At 40.6% G+C, this 15,935-nt stretch overlaps 1 protein-coding gene across 6 annotated transcripts in view; it reads right to left on the reverse strand.

The window, feature by feature from the left end:
* Positions 1–15,935, reverse strand: part of ESRRG (estrogen related receptor gamma) — a 645,592-nt gene that overhangs the window by 439,044 nt on the left and 190,613 nt on the right. For 5 of the 6 annotated variants that reach the window (XM_027122193.1, XM_027122198.1, XM_027122191.1 and 2 more), the window contains one exon: positions 10,401–10,492. The exons of the other annotated variant lie outside the window; for it this stretch is intronic. The gene's annotated coding sequence lies outside the window, so the exon portion shown is untranslated. Of the gene's footprint in view, positions 1–10,400; positions 10,493–15,935 lie in introns of those variants that run through there. 6 annotated transcript variants of the gene reach the window in all.

The raw sequence follows: 15,935 nt of genomic DNA on the forward strand, positions 1-15,935 counted from the left end.
CAAATACACAGTGAATGCTATTTGAATAGTTGCTGGTGTGCAGCAAATTCAAGTTATGGTTTTTGGAACTTTCTGGAATTTTTGGGAATATTTTTGATCTTTAGTTGGCTGAATCCACGGATGCAAAACCCATGCATACACAGGGCTGACTGTACTTCTACCCAAGAGAACTTAGAGCAGACAATTCAAAGGGCATTAAAGGCTTAGAAAACTGTAACTAAGAAGTTGTTAAGGGAAAAGAGTTTAATCCAGTTCTGATCTTGAACTGAGAAAGAATTCAGGCATGTGAGGGATTTTGATGGAATGAGTATGAATAATTCTTTTCCAGCTACTGAAAAGTCAAGAAGAAGAAAAGATTTCTGAACTAGTCTGGTTGAAAAGAAGAAAGCCTTGAACATGAGACATTGGTGCCTAATGGCGGCTGTGGAATCACTGTTTTCAGACTGTCATTAGCTAGGATATATTCACTGATCTCCTTCCTACATGAAGATTGTAGGATGGCTTTGAATTAAGACTTGATTTGCTCTCCTTCACCATTACATCTTGCCCCTGTGCCCTGTGGAATGCCATTACACTGGCCAAATTCCCCTTTATCCTCCATCTTTCTCTCACCTCTTTCCCCCAGTTTCTCCTCTCAAATGAAGCCTCAGTATTTTCTTCCCCTTTGCATTCATCCTGTCCTTCCATCTTGATAACAAGGAAGAGGGAAAAAATGAATCTCTCTCAAATCTACTTCTCAATATTTACTATCATTTGAAATTTATGGCATCCATCTTCATCACCCACTTCATATCAAGGCTGCTATGGTCCAACTGAAACACTTCCTCTCCCTCCTGTTCAAATCTCCATGTTCTTGGGTATTTTTGTTAACTTTGCCATGTACTTGATGATTCTTTAATATCTATCCTTCCTCCCCTGCTTGAAAACACTATCTTCTGCACCAATGACCATCCGCCAGGCTACCAGATTACATGATAGATGATTTCAAGATTTAAAACACTTTCCTCCTGGGACTTCCCCGGCGGTCCAGTGGTTAAGACCCCTCACTTCCACTGCAGGGGGCACAGGTTCAATCCCTCATTGGGAAACTAAGATCCCACGTGCCACGTGGACAAAAAACAAAACAAAACAAAAACTGCTCTCCTATGAAAACAACCCAAATGTCCATCAATGAATGAATGGAAAAATAAAATGTGATGCAGACATACAATGCAATATTATTCAGTTTTAAAAGGAGGAGCATTCTGATACATGATACAACCTGGATGAACTCTGAAAACATTATGCTGAATGAAATAAGTCAGGCGATGTCATACGATTCCACTTACATGAGGTATTTAGAGTAATCAAATTCATAGGGTCAGAAAGCAGAATGGTGAATGCTAGGGGCTGGGTGGAGGTGGGTATGAGGAATTATTGTTTAACGAATACAGAGTTTTACAGTTTGAGACGATGAAAAGTTCTAGGAATGGATGGTAGTGATGATGACTACACAACAATGTGAATAGACTTAATGCCAATGAAATGTACACTGAGAAATGGTTAAAATATTAGGAAAAAATTAACCCCCGGTCTCCCAAATCTGCATAGGAATGTTCAAGTCACGCTGGAATCAAATCTGATTGTACTTAGTTTCAGAAGACACATGGTGGGCTTGGTCAACGATTGGTGGTGAAAATTTGTCACTTAAAGGTATATTTCTTCCTTCCTTCACTCACTCAAGAGATGTTTACTGTGCAACTACTCTGTGACTGGTACAGTGCTAGAACATGAGACTGAATAGAACTCACAATCTAGAAGAGAAAAGAGACAGTCAAGAAGTAACAGTGTGTCCCACAAATGTTAAGAAGTAGGAAAGAAATGCTTAGAAGGCTTTACTTAGTGTGTGGGGAAAGGGGAAGGGAGGGATGCTATAAGGATGCTTTTAGGCTGAGACCTAGGGTTTGAAGAGGAGTTAGGCAAAGAATAGAAGACTATTCCAGAGAGAACCACAGGAGTGAATGAGAAAGGACATAAGGCTTAGGGGATAGAATGGAGGTTGGCTTGGCTGAAGTTTAGAGAAAGAACAGAGAGGCAGGTGATGAGGCCTGCAAGGCAGGCAGAGAGTGGACCGTGGGGGGCCTGGGAGATGACATGAAGCATTTTAGACATTTTTTCCTACGAGAAGATTACACCAGATCTCCCAGCCCCCTTCTGGACTGGGGCTGCTATTCAGCCGTGAAGGTGTTAAATCTGTGATCTCTGTCCAAGCCTCGCCTGTTACGCCCTCATCCTCCCAATGCCCTCCGAGAAACTGCGACCCATCCCCCAACACGTCCCCACCCACACGTCACCCAGACCTCACTCAGATTATTAGGCGCCACGTGGCTTCCTTGGACATCTTTCCCCTCCAAGTCCAGGGTTGACATTGTCACCACTATCCTCACTCACAACACACTGCCAAGTTTAGTATGTAATCTTCCTTTCTGACTCACATGCCCTCTGAAGAACCTCTCTCTGACTCACTTCTCCCTTGGAGCAAGCATCCTTCTTTTCCTCCTGCATCTTTAAACTCTCACCCTTCTTTTCCTCCTGCATCTTTAAACTCTCACCCCTTTCTTTCTGCTTTAGATATTCCCAGGTCTCTTCTGTTAGCATATCACTCTTGGGTCACCAAAGTTGAAGGAAGATGTGAATGTGGCTCATCAGCTGTTCACTCTGTCTACCTTCAACTTGGCCGTCCACCAAGAATACGAGGTAATCCATTTGCTCGTCCCCTGTGCATTCCCAGGCTCACTTCCTTTGGAGGTTTCTTTAGAATTACTCTCTCCTCAAGTTCCTAACCCCTATCTTCAGGAAATGACTTGACATTCTGACTATTTATTCAGTGGGCACTCTCACCTCTCATCTGTCCTTGCCTTTGTGGTCCATGGGTCTGTTTCTACAGATGGGCTTGGTCTTCCAGTCTTTCTTTAGGGAGGATGGAACTTCACCATGTTAAAGCCCTGAGAACTGCCAAGAAAGGTAAGACGTGGTTCTTGCCTTTCTGGAAATTTTCATCTACTTAGGAACATGGAGGACTATATCACTATAGTTTGTTGTTTGAGGATGAGTCTTAAATGGTACCAGTACACATTTCAATATCCAGGGTTCTTCTAGCTGAAGAGGTCTGGGAAGGCTGCAGGGAGGAGGTGAAGTTTAGGCTGAGCCTTGAAGCATAAGTGGGATCTCGATAGGCCTGGCAAAGAGTGATGGAGGGCAACCCAAATAGAAGGAATAAGTGTGAAGCATGTGGGAAGAGCACACAAGTAGTTACGCTTTTTTTTTGAGATATCTTTGATAATAGAACATTACATTATATTAGTTCCAGGTGTACAACATAATGATTTGATATTTGTATATATTGTGAACGCAGTTATACTTTTTAAAGTGAAGGTCGGAAGAACACAATGGTGTGATAGAACTAGAAGTGTGTATGGGATAATGCTGCTGAGATTTCAACTGCCCAGTTAGTCAGGAAGGACCTCATTACAGATAATAGGATCGTATTCTAGAGTGGCCCGCAGTGAGGCTTGAAAGTTGAGAGGTTGGAGGCCAAGTTCAGTTAGGAGGTACCTGTCACCAGCTGGTCCCAAAGTAAGGCATAAAGAGATCAAGGAGGACATGTACGATATTTTTAATCTTCAAACAAGGATCCCTCTCCCCCTTTGTCCCATCCCTCATACTTTTGGGGGGAGGGGCTTCTTATCTGTATTGATTTATTATTTAGTTTGTTTAATCCCACTCTTAGAGTTTCCTTTCCTTCAGCTTAAAATTCCTTTTTCTCATGAAAGTAAAACTGTGCTTTGTGGAAATTTTAAAGAATTCAGGAAAACACTTCCCCCCTCATATTGAAAATGCTTTCCCTTGACCCACCCTGAGAAACCACGGGGCATCTCTTTCCCTGCTCTGTAAAGCCTCCTGACTTTTCAACGTTTTCGAGTCTCTTTGGCTTGTCATTTCCCTCAGCTGGAAACACTCCCACCCCTGCTGCCTCAGCCTTAAGGGTTCAGCTTAGATATCAACCCCTCGGGAAGCCCAGCCACACCTCTCCTCCCCCTCCGCCCAATGTCCTAAGAGCCCACCTCTGGGGCCCCATGACACTTGGGCATCGCCCAGAGCACTAACTGAATGACATGGAAATACCCATTCTCTGCAGCCATCTTTTCAACTAGTCTATGAGCACAGGGCTCCAGAATCACACTGAGAAATGTATAAAAGATTTAGAATAAAATAAATATTGCTTTTCTTTCTTTTGGAGAAGGATCCAATCTAAGCTAGATGAAGCTACAAGAAAATCAAAATAAACATACTTGACTACTTCTCCTAGATGAAAGAGTATCAAAAGCAAAATAAAAAGGTAAAATAAAACAGGGAAAGACTTTTGTGACACATTTAAGAGAAGAGGGGTTAATATTCTTAGTGTGCAAGCAGAGACAACAAAGAAGGAAAATGATGACGATTTCAATAGAAATAATTGCCAAGAGAATATGAACATGCAAATTCACTAAAAAAGATACAAATGACCAATAAAAATCATAACAGATGCTTGACTTCATTCATAATTTTTTAAATGCAAGTTGAAATAACTCTAAGACACCACTTTTCCCAATAGTAAATTGGCAAAAAGTTTGAAAGTCTGATAGAACCATGGCTAACCAGGAAATGGATAGTCATACAATGCTGGTAGATGTGTTCATTTATACAATGTTTATAGTGCTTTATAACATTGTATAAGTTGTATATATATCATTTATGTAACTTTTTAATGATCCACTGACAGTTTCTTATACAATTGAGAAGGTAGATACACTTTGGCTCAGCAATCCTAATTTAGATATCTATTCTACAGGAATAAAAACACAAGAATAAAAAAATTACATAGCATTACTGGAAACAGAAAAAGGTAAAAGGGTTAAATGCGTATCACTAAGGGAATGGTCATATATGTTATGATATGTGTTATGATATGGCCATCTAAGGGGTACTAAATACATACTCGTGAAAAGAGTACATATGTTAACAAGTAAACAGAAGACCTGTATGTGGCACGGCTGCATTTTTTCGTTGAAAACGAAACTAGTTAGATCAGTATCTCTATAAACATTGGAATTCGTAGAAAAAGCTATTAATAAACTGTGAAGAGTGACTACTGGGTAGGCATGGATTATGCTTCTGTCTTTTTCCCTCCACAAAATACTTTTTAACTTTGCCATATGTCTCTTTATCCTCAGCCCTTAGCAGTCCTCATCGTAGACGCTCAGTAAATGCTGGTTACAGAGAATCCTTTCTCGACCATCATGAACTCTTAGAAATCTGCCAGTTTTGTGTATCTGAAAGCCTAGCCTGGTCATATGTCACTGTTTGCTGGTTATCTCTGTCTCCGGTCCGATTATCAGTAGTACTCCTCCCCCCTTCACTCACAAAGCGATTCAATTTTCACAATAAATTATATGGTCACCATTATAAAATCTCACTGAAGCCCTTGGCACTGTTAATTCACTACTTCCTCCCCAAATGCTCCTTCCTTATCTTCATGACACTGTCCTTTATGCCCCCTCCCTTTCTACGTGTTCATTCTCTCATTCACTACCTCTTTTTCTTGTTTCTCTTCCTGAAGTTTAGTTTTCGTTAAGGCTCTACTTTCTATGCTTCATCCCTGTAATGACCAACCTTTTCTCACCATCACACACAAGGGCTGTCTGTCTCTGGCTCGGGTATCACTCCTTTTCCAGGCTGATCTGCTATGGGAGCCTCATGCCTCAGATTCCCTACAGCTCAAATCCTAGCTGCCTACAACGAAAAGAGTTCCCGTCTCCCTCCTAAATGATCCCACTCTTGGTCGTTTCTCAGAGATGCTCCAGGCGGCAGAGATATGCTGGTACAGTCGTTTGCTCCATCAAGTAGGAGTACAGCAAAGCAAACTCCAAGATGGCAGCATCTGCCCTCAAATCAAAGCTCCTGTATTTGGCCAAACTTCTGACCATCTCTGTACCTCAATTCCCCCTTCTTTAAAATGGGATAATAGCAACTACTTTATAAGGCTATTTCCAGGATTTCATGATTTATTATATTTAAAGCACTGAAAAAGTGTGGGGCACATAGAAAGCATTATAGAAATGTAAGCTATTATTCTATTTTCCAAATATGCCAGAGTGAACATATGCTATAATAATAATAAAAAGTATTAAAACTAGTCAATAGCTCCCAATGATTTCTAAATCACCCACAAACCATTTGGCTAGTTTAATGCCCTGCTCTCCATGGAGATGAAACCATTCTCCTTACATAACCCAACCTTCTGACATTTTTTTCCACTCAACACGTCCCAGTTCTTTAGCCCCATCCCCAGAGGTAAGTTCTGAGTATTTATTACTTTTATTTTTAAGATAATTGCTTTACTGTAAGTTTATATAATTTAATTTTTCACAATATTTCATGAAAAACTGGCTCACAAAATTCCTAGAAATGTAACGCTCAGTTGTCTTGGGATGGGCAGGCTCCTGCACACCAAAGGGCCCCCTCCCTCAAGCGTCCTCCCTTTGACTCCACCTTTGCGTCCCTCCTGAACTGGTCCTCCTTGCTTCTTCCACTGACCCCTGGGCTACCCACCCTACAGTGCAGGAGGACAGCACCCCTCTGGTCCTTCCCTTGCCCAATGCCATAAACATTTTTAAGGAACACTGTACATTTAGCACCCCAGTGTGCATACTTTATTATCTTTTCCACTGACTATTTTGAGTATCATCCTTCCTCCCACCTCCAAATTAGATCGTATTTGTTTTATGCGAGTGATTATCAACCGAGGAAAAGGAGGGGACCGCATATTTGAGAATCATTTGAGAACCTGGGTACCTTTACACGCCTCTTCTCCCAGCCAATGGAGGCTGAAATTCCATCTCCAACGTCTTACCTCACTTAGGCTAGAGAGCTACCATCTTATATTTGCAAATCTGAGCCCAATGAATGTCTGGCACATAGTAAGTACTCAGTAATTATAATACTTGTAAATTGAAGAGATCAGCTATTTTAGGAGAAAAACAAATTCTATTAACTAATTTAATAGCTATCTAAAAATTTGGATTCCCTGTCAAGGTAGGTTTTTGGTTTCTTATAGAAAGAAATAACAGTATAGTCCTGGTAGTTATATTAGGGTATAATAGTGAGAAAACAGGTTAAAAATTCAGGATCTTCTTTCTTATAAAGGAAGAGAAATAAATGCCTTCTATCAGAAACCTAAAGCATAAGCACATTGCTACTAACAGGGTAAAGTGGTTGATGCCTTCATTAATGTAAAAATGACTGGAAATGCCTGCTGTCACATTCTTGGAGACCTTGGGGACATGTAAAACACACATACACACATATGTGCTTGCACGCAGGTGTGAGTATAAATATATGTGGCCTGATCATACACTTACTGCAAAACATTTTTAAACTCCAAGTTTGAGGGCTAATTAGAACTAACTAACTTCATTAGAAATGATAGTGTTTAGAGATCTAATTGTTTTACTCCTACTTACTTTGAAATAGCATCATTATTAATTTGTCTCTCATGAGCCTCAACAACAACAAAAGCAAGGGAAAGCTCATGGCCTTCGTGCTCCCATGGAAATTTTAGCTAACACTAAAACAGTCAAAGATAAGCACCAGTGGTTAAGCATAAAAGCTACATTTCAGAACCAGAACTGCTTTATCATATCCTTTCCGAAATCAGGGGAGAGATGTCAGATTATCCTGTGTCCCAATCCATTTGGATTCCCTGGGCACACACCCAGTGGCAGAAGTTTCCCGAGAGGCATTCTCGAGACATCCTGAAACAGCCACCCTGTAAATAAGTGGATCTTTCTCTTTTAATTGGTACTTAAACATTTGCCCCAAGAAAGAAGAATATTTTTCAGGCAGTCTGTTTAGTAAAGAAAAAAAACTAAAAATTTTGGCCACACTTGGCCAGCAGTAAGCTTTCTGCTAATTCTCAGTCATAAATAAATAACATTGACAAAGACATTAAAGATGGAAACAATAAAAATAGTCAGGAAGGGCAGCAGAAAAGATTGCCATAATCCTCTGTCTCAGTTTGCAAAAAAGGTATTAAAATCCCAACAATACAAAAATAGACTTGAACAATTACCTTCTTTACAGGGAGGGGGAAACTGCTCCCAGACCTCATAAGACAGGTGTCTTCAAGGTTTCATCGATTAGTTGATAAGTTTGCTGGTGAATGATGAGTCGATTAGTCAGAAGGGTTTGAATTAGTTACTAGAGCTGCGTCTCCCATGAATAAGATGCAGGACTGTCCTCTCTCCCACCCTCTGTGACAGATGATATCTGTTTTCTCCTGTGAGTTTGAATTTAAGAGCCACTGAAGCTCAGCCACAGTATATTCTGGCTCAAATGAGCTGAAAATTGCATTCAATTTGAATTTCAAAAATGGAGGGGAAGAAGGGAAGGAAAAAAAAAACGCTCAGCACCCATCAAGTCTCCACACTTTTCAACTATTTCCTGCTGCTTAGCTGCATTCCGCCAGGCTAGGGACCTGAAACCAGGATGTACTATGGGGGGAAAGAGCATCGCTGGATTCCTGCCCAGCCTGAGTTTAAAAATAAACTTTTAATAGTCAGGATCAAAGCAAACCTCACTTTTACACACATGCATAATGCAGAACGCGACCCGTCGAAAAAGTAGATTTATTTTTTCCAAACTCAAATTGACCTTTTTTTTTTCTCTTTTTTTTTTTCTCTCTTATGTACTTTGGCGGTGATAAAGGTGAAGGTGTTTTCCCTGGGAAACTCTAGAAAAGCAAATTCTTCTCTAAATTAAAATTAATTCCTCCTCAGCTCACTTAAGCCCCTCATTCCTTGTTGCTTGATTTTTTCCCTTCTCCTGCCTCGCGTTACAAAGCAGGTGCGCGTTGTTGAAAAATTGAGTGAGTGGACATCGATTTTTTCAAATCAAATCATATATTAAATGCTCTAAGAGAGCTAGTTATTTAAAGGAATCTTGTGATAAATTATTTTATAAAGCCAACCTATTTTTAGAGTGCAAACACTCGCCCCTTCGTGCAAAGGCATCCATCGTAAGCATGCATCTGAGGCAGTTTCCAGTTTTCTTAAAGCAGGGCACACCTGCAGTTTTGAAAAAGCACAAACTGAAGTATCACCAATAATTAAAACTAAACCAATGTCACACAAAGCAACAGGTGACAGCCCAGAATCATGTCACTGAATGATTTGGGGCCAGAACTCCATTACATGGTCATTGGACCTGAAGGAGCAGAGAAAACACCAGACTCATTTCAACCCACTTGGCACATGGAAAAGTACTCTCCCATTGCCTAAATGATTCGCAGGCTGCAAGCGAAGCAACTGGGGTGTCATGAAAAAGGTAATTCAATTCTGAAATGCTTTTTTTCCGCAGGAAAGCAGGAATCTGCTGAATGCCGTTCAGAAAGTCCGACTGACTCCAGAGGGTTCAATACCAGGCAGGATGGAGAGCATGATTTCCTGCACCCTTGCTCTGCCTCTGGTACTGCAGCAGATGGGGGAAGAGGGTACGGATGACTCACCGATCTGCCTTGGAGGAGCTAACCATGCAGGGCAGTGGTTTGCCTCCTTTCCTGAGATGTGAACCTGTTTGGAAGTCTGATGGAAGCACAGACTTTCCAATTTAAGAACCCCTCCATACTGTGATACTCATATGACAATCATTACCAAGGGGTTCACACATCCAAGGGGAGGACCTGGGTTTAGGAGACCAATTAAGTAATTGATGATAGCCTAGAAAAGTAGGCACTAGGTGACTTTCCTTCAAAAACGGAGTGAAGGAGACTTAACATTTAGATATATTTGGAAAGGACCACAGGCACCCAATTGGTAACTGACAGCATGCCGAGAACTTTTAGTAAGTTCACGGAAGGTAGAACTGAAAAGAGACCGTTTCCTATCCTAAGTACAGGACAAGACGGAAATAACAACAATATTTTACTTCCTGTGCATCACCAAAAGACAAGAATTAAGAAACAGTCTGACCCTGACAACCATGGCTTAGTGGCCAATACAGGGAATTAATAGAAACAAAAGTAAAACTTTTCAGAAAGAATCACATGATCATTGCAACACACACTCCATAAAGTCCCATTTGTCAGAATATCCCATAAAATAAAATATGTGAAAAGCTTCAAAATGACGTTTTTGCATTTTAAAAGACAGAATGAGGGAAACATGGGAGCCTCTTCACATACTAACGAAATCCTTGCCAGGACCACAGGGACAGTCAAAGATGTCAAGAGGCCACTTAACTCTTTAGCATATAACACATGGCATTATATTCTGTAAGTGTTAAAGGAACATGAATGTCTCCTAATCTTATAGGGAACGGCTTACCTTTCAAACTGCAACAACGTTAGCGTAGGATTTTTTCCTTACATCTTCATAATGTAATATTGTTTCACTGATGAACCAGTAAATTGTCAGCTCTATTCATTTGTGTGACGTGAGCAAGGATCCAACCCAAAAAAGGAAAAAAAAAAAAAACAACAAAAAGTGAGGTCAATTTTCTTGGCTGCTGAATTGAATAAAATCTCCCAGGCAAGAGAGTTAAGTACGCATTAATAGCTATGACTTAGTCTGCGCTGCCTTCTGCAAGTCTTTGATTTTCCTATATATATACTCAGGGCTGTATTAACGTTCCCGCTAAGGGACAGTCCTCATTACTTATTTTAAGTTTTCTTCCTTCTCAGCTTTATCACATTTATTAATCTTCCGCTCCTCTCTTATTTATAGTGCATGCTCTGGTTAAGGTTTGAAAGCATTTTCCATTATAACACCCATTTATAACTTGCAGAAAAAAAAATTCTTCTATCACAGGGATCAAGGGACTTTACTTATTGCACTTGGGTCTCAAAATATTCGAGTTTCTTCAAATCAGAGGGGTTTGTTTCTTATTTCTCCGATCCTCAAAAACAGATAAAAAGGAAGCAGGTAGAGGACAAGTTTCCTGATTGGAAAAACTCAAAGCTTCGGTTTTAAATAAGCCCACAGTGGATTTTCACAAAATATGCTTTTTTTTTTTTCAAAATGCTGTTTTTGGTAGAATGTTTATCAGAGGAAAACTATTAGACTGAACCTCAGGAAACTGCCAGTATTTTACAAAAATGGCAATTCCATATGATTTAACTTAATACCTCTCACATCTTTATCCTTATGTAAAAGAAAACTGTTCAGAGCAACACAGTGATCCCTGGGATATCCAGGGGAATTCTGTGCCAGACTTGCAGCCTAGGGAAGGGAGAAGGGAAAAAAAAAACGGTTGTGACCAACAGATCACTGAAAGGCCCTAACAATTTGTTTGGTGCATACTCTCATGCAGTTTGTTCGGTAAAAAATTGTGGGAAAACTCATTAATCTGATGGCACCTGGCCATTTCCATCACACCCCTTGAGGCACGAATGTGGTAACCATAGACTTTGGGGAGTGAACACTTCAAAGAGATGCCTGTATTGTGATTAGAAGATTCTCAGAGGGGCTCTAAATCGTATTCACTCAAGACACCCTTCAAACCCACAGCTTTTTCCCTTTTCTTTAAAGAATGAAGTTAAAAGTAAAATGCTTGACAATTAAACAAGACTGAGGTTTCAATTTCAACTTCGCCTTAATACCCTAAGACCACAAGAAGCAATTGGAATCAAACTTTGATCATTTGCTTTCATGCTCAAGATAAACTATTAGAGTACGAGAAAATAAAGGGATCATTTTTAAAGTTCTTGCATAGAGGGAGAGCTGAAGATCAACTAAGCCCAGAGACCAAGGAGGCTTCCAGTACAGATTGGAATTTGATAGGGTCTAGAATCAAGAAAGGAAGATGCTAACAGAGCAAGACAAATATCATATGATATCACATATACGTGGAATCTAAAAAAATATGATAGAAATGAATTTATTTACAAAACAGAAATAGACTCACAGATATAGAAAACATATTTATGGTTACCAAAGGGATCAGTGGGGAGGGTGATAAATTAGGAGTTTGGGATGAACAGATACACACTACTATATATGAAATCGATAAACAACAAGGACCTACTGTATAGCACAGGAAACTATACTCAATATCTTGTAATAACCTTTAACAGAAAATAATCTGAAAAAGGATACACGTATATAATTGAATCACTTCGCCGTACACTTGAAACTAACACAACATTAGAAATTAACTATACTTCAATAAAAAAAGAATCCCCCCCCAAAAAAAAGGAAGATGCTCTGCAAATAAAAATAGGTGTATTTGGTATACTCATAAATGAAAAAGAAGGCAAGATGACTCGAATGTGAGAATCCAACTCTTTATTTTCTAGGACTGTGAACATAGGAGGCCTTATTAAAAACCTGCAATTTGTATAAGTATAATGAAGCATTAGGAAAGAACCCACCCAAGTGACACTACAGGGTAAGATGCCTGAGGGAAACTAATTTAGGTTGTTACTTTTTTTTTAAGAAACCTTAGGACTCCAGAAGTACAAAAGAAGGATCTGAAGGAACAAAAATCCTTCAGGTGCTGATTTCATCAGATAATAAGTTACTGTCCAGGTAATCATGCCAATGGTCATGACTGATGTGGCTTGATTTCAAGTTAACATTTAAAATACATAGCTGGTCAAAGCCCACCTCTGAAATCAATGAAAATTCAAACTAACATTCACACTGTTAGTAACAGCTTTGGGAACAGGTTCTCCTCTGACCTCACGTATAGCACTCATCTCTGAGCAGAGGCATTCAACTCAGGATCATCTTACTGTGACCTCCCACACCTGCAGGGGCAGCTCAGGTCAGGGGGCAGTGGGACCCTGCTCTCAAAGTCTTGGGGAGGAAGAATTACTACCTTAGCCACTCAACTCCCTTTTTCTAAAAATAAATTTATTTATTTATTTATTTTTAGCTGTGCTGGGTCTTTGTTTTTGCGCACGGGCTTTCTCTAGTTGAGGTAAGCGGGGGCTACTCTTTGCTGCGGTGTGCAGGCTTCTCATAGCGATGGCTTCTCTTGCTGTGGCGCATGGGCTTCGGTAGTTGTGGTGCACAGGGTTCAGTAGTTGTGGCACGCGGACTCAGTAGTTGTGGCGCACAGGCTTAGTTGCTCCGCAGCATGTGGGATCTTCCCAGACCAGGGCTCGAACCCATGCCCCCTGCACTGGCAGGTGGATTTTTAACCACTGCGCCACCAGGGAAGTCCCGCCACTCACCTCCCTTTTAGACATGCACAAAACCTTTAGGAGTTGTTGCAAGAAGAGAAAAGATGTTTGCCTAGTGCTTCTAGAATTCCTGACGGAAAAATCTGGAGCCCAAAGGGACATGAGCTAGTTGTCCACGGGCAATTGGGGTCCTGCTATTTGGGAGTTCTCAGGAGGAAAGGGTAAAGGAGGAGTTAGAACTTAGCTCTTTGACTACTCTTCTCCCACCCCAGTTTCTGCATATTTTTGCCATAAACCCCTCACGCCCATTCCATTTCAGGCTCTGTACCACTCAGGGACTGGGAGTGAGGGAAGACAGATGGGCATGAGAAGGGTATGTGGGATTTGCTCCTATTACCTCAACGGTATCCTCTTACTACAAAATGCAATATACACCTCCCCAGATCAATTTCATTTTAAATGGTGACAACCAACCCAGGTGGAAGATTTCTTCTTCAATATAGTAGATAATGTACTAAAGAATAGAAAGCAAGACTGTTGCAGACCTTTAGAAGTTGAGTTACAGCATGACTGAGACTTTTTCTGGTAATCTAGAAACTCACTACCATGTATCGCATTTCTTTTTTCTTGTTTGCAAATAGTCTGAATTACAACCAACCAGTTTTAAAATGTACACTAGGACACTGCTGTTTTATAAACTAGGAGCTGCCTATACCCAATTCATTATTGAGATTGGACATATGAACTGACAAAAAATTAATTCATTCCAGGATGGAAAACTACCAGATACACTCACATAGATTTTGCTTTGCAGAACTTCACTGGGCATCTTTCACTCGCATTATAATGTGTGAATAGTGCCACCCTACCACGGTTGCATAGTATACGGTTGGGGAAGGAAGCATCTGGATTTTTTCCCTAATCCAGAGTATATTTTTAAAGGGAATCCAGAGAACCAAGTTACCAGTTTCTCTACTCACAAAGTCACTGATGCCAAGGCAAGAGGACTGGTACCACCCCCATCCCTACCAGCCTCTGGGTTGTTGCAGTCACCTCCTTAGAAGATGGGGAATTACCTCTCTACCTTCAGAGGGACAGAGATCTGTTCTTCAGGTCCCAAGAACTAGGAATGGATATTCCATTAAAAAGAGAAGCCATTTAGCACATAATGTTCAAGAATCATGGTGGCGCTACAGTGGAACCCAACGATTAACAGCTTGGCTATCCTTGATGAAAAGCACATTTTCAATTCCAAAACCTTAGGAGTATGTCTTGCTAGGAGGAGTCACCTGTAACCTACTTACAGATACCAAAGCCTGTGCATCATACACTGCTAAAACGTAAATGGATGGCAAAAGCTTTTTAAAAGGGGGAACAAAAATGGTTCCACTGATCCAACTGAATATGACTTCAGTGCACAGTCAGATAGTAGATGATAAACAGAAGAAATTCCTAAGCTTTCTAGATTCCCTGCCATAGGTTTGTTCATGTGGTTCTAAATAAGTTTGATTATTTGAAGATTTTTTTCAAGATTTTTAGAAAAGCAATCAGAAAAGATTATCCTGGGCAGGCATAGGATATACAAACAAGTTACTGGTTAATGGGAAGATTTGGGGCAAAGATGACTTCAAACCCTACCCCACTCCCCAACACACACACACACACACACACACACACATACAACCAAGCTTGCTATAATAAAAGAGAAACAGGGAACAATATAATTAACATGGTATTTAAAAATGACCCTTGAAAGGAAGAGTAGGTCAGAGGCTGATATAGTTTTGAAAATGGATAATACTCCAGCAATGTAATAGACACAGCTTTTTCAGTGATGGATACAAGGTAAGGCTTTCCCCCAGTTAAACTGAACTCCAACTTAGAATTCCAGAGTTAGATGTCCCCATGGTTGTTACTCTACAGTTAGTTTTCACACGTTCATTAATACTGGCTATCTTCTGATGCAATTTCTGAAGGAGAAAGCTCTTCTGTGAGAAGGACATAATATTTTTAAAATAATTGACCAAGATCCTGGATTCTAGCACATTGCTGATCATTTTTCTTCCACTTTAACCCTAGAAACATGGAAAGTCAGAAAGGGAAAGGAATAAGGATAAGTAGCAGAAGAGAAGAAATGTGAAAAGCTAAGAGAAAAGAAAAGTAATGGAAGGAAAGAGGAAGATGAAATGTGAGGGAACACATGGTCCATTCACTCAAACTCGGAGTACCGTTAACACAGTCAAAATCAAATGGAGGGCAACTTCCCCTGAGTTTATCACCCCTTTCCCTGGAGGATGCAAGAACGCCATTGCTGGCAGAGATCTAGAAGATGGTTCACTCCAAAGTCCTCATGTCACCAGTGAGGAAAATGAGGCCCTGGAAGGACAGGTAACTTCAGGACAGGAAGCCAGGTTCACTGTGGACCAGTCTAAGGTTCTACAGACCACAGCTGTCTGAAAGTCATAAAGGCTTTTCCGAGTCATAGACAATTGCTAATGACCCCAGGAGTGAGGTAAGATGGAGATGCCCTTCTCTCTCTGGGGGGGGAAAACACAGATCAGCTCACAGTATTTGAACCCACAGGAAGAGCTGGAATTGGGCAACGCCACAGCTGACCCAGCTTCCGGGGTAATCTGACCCTTTGAGACAGCACACTCTGAATTTAGAAGTACAAGCCCCAAGTCCAATTTCTTACATTCCCAACAAACTGTCTCTGGTGGTGATTATGCCATAA

Source organism: Aethalodelphis obliquidens, unplaced genomic scaffold, assembly GCF_003676395.1.
Source record: "Aethalodelphis obliquidens isolate GAN/ISIS:26980383/991018 unplaced genomic scaffold, ASM367639v1 scaffold24, whole genome shotgun sequence".
Lineage (NCBI taxonomy): Eukaryota > Metazoa > Chordata > Mammalia > Artiodactyla > Delphinidae > Aethalodelphis > Aethalodelphis obliquidens.